We start from the raw sequence: 1,961 nt of genomic DNA on the forward strand, positions 1-1,961 counted from the left end.
ACATGGCTGGATCAAAAAAGGTATTTTTGTGGTTTTGAGAAATTGATTCTTTTGTGATGCTATTGATACTGTGGGGGTGCGAGGAGAGAGAGCCGAGCCGGCTCCGCAGGGGCCGCGAGGAGAGGTCGATGACTCACCGTATATGCGCCTCGCACGTGTGCTAGTCGGCCTCTTCAGCCGCCCGCTTCCTTTCTCCCCGCGGCGGGAACGGATGGCTCGCCGCTTTCTCTGCCTCTTTCCCTCTCTCCTGTTGCCCCTTTCTTCCCGCTGGCACTTGTTGGAAAATAAAACCAGTCTACACGGAATCTGAACGCTGTCGAGACGTCAGTTCGTTTGCTCTCGGACTTACCTGACGCGTGCTACCATACCTCTGAGCTATGTTTCATCAGATGTAGGGATGCAATACTCTTCGAAAATGTTCATCAACGGTCATTGAAGAAAGCTAATAATTTCACCTCTCACAGAGTAAGATGCTTTACTGCTCTGCAATATGTTGATGAATCCCTAAACATTTACCCTCTCATTGGGCTGCTGCACAGCGTATTGAAAATTCACTTCATGGACCGCCACCGTGAGTCAGTCTTTTGTACAATATCCAATTTCAGCCGATTTAATCTTCGCGTCAGAAAAGTGAATGCCTAGAGAGAATTCAAAAACCGAGTTGGCTGCTGAGTTCTGCTGGCGTTCGCAACATTGTGTCTATTCTCGCGTTTTGTCCCTTGTTTTGAACTGCATCACATACAGCTCCGATAGAATTCATATGTAGTTCATGTGTAGCCAGTGTCACAAGTAAACAGCCAAACGCTATTTTTAAACCTTCTAGTGAGGCTCTTTAATTAGTCATGGAACTCGTAACTTTTTGGTGCTGTGAGGACCATATTAACAGGTTAATCCACCGTGAAGGCAAGAGAACACGAGAAAGCACACAACAGAGGTCGGGCGGCGTATGTTTCCTTGTGTCCTCGTTGCTTCGCTCTGAATTAAGCTTTTGATAGCAATGAACTAGCCAAGACGAAAATCCTAACACCCATGGTCCACCTGAAATGCCGGCGATGCTTAACTAGCGACACCAGCGTTTGCAAAGGCTGTACGTACATCGAATATTTTTTCACTGTAACAAATACCTTGCCTAGGAAAAAAGGTCTGTAAGGGTGGCCGCGTGGCTTGAGCATCAGCCCCGTAAGTAGGACGTGCAGGGTTCGGTACACAGTGCCTTCCGTTTTCCCCATAGGTAGCAAGTTTACCTTGGCTTGATGCTGCGCTTCGCAATGATGGCATGTTTCCTCCACTTTTGACGTACCTTTTCTTCTAGTAATGCTTTTTTCAGGGTGAAATGCTTTAAAATGGTTCTTTTACACCCCCTTGTGCGTACCATAATATCGGCCGCGGCGCTCCTTTGCCTATGTGCCCTTGTGCATATAACTAAAATAAGGATTATCAGGAGCATGAGCACACGAATGTATACAGACAACACACGTAGTCTGGACATGGCTCTGTGTGTTGCGCTGATCCATCGCTTTGCGCATGGATAAGCTACCGATTTATTTAAATGTGCACCTGTGATGCCTAATGTGCAGATATCCCACCAACCTGATATATGATGTTTAGTGCTTTTCTTTCAATTCACGTTTTTCGGGAATTTTTCGCCATGAAATGTGCGCAAAATGTACAGGTATAGAATTTTTAATTGGTTTTCATGGCAAATGAAAGCACTTTTTTACCACAAAGATCACCAAATGATTATTAACTGAAGTTGTTCAGGATAATTTTACCACCAAAGAAAAACCAAGTAGACGAAAGTAAGCAGCCACGCAGTGTCCACTCGGAAGCTGTACTTTCAAATCTTGCAATCAGCAGATTTGCAAAGACCCTTGGGAATGAAATCACAGACACCCGACGGGACAGACACATAATATTCAGGAGTTTTATTGAAAAGAAAATATGCGCGGCTGGAACGCTCC

Source organism: Amblyomma mixtum, chromosome 2, assembly GCF_055824585.1.
Source record: "Amblyomma mixtum isolate Tamu chromosome 2, ASM5582458v1, whole genome shotgun sequence".
NCBI lineage: Eukaryota > Metazoa > Arthropoda > Arachnida > Ixodida > Ixodidae > Amblyomma > Amblyomma mixtum.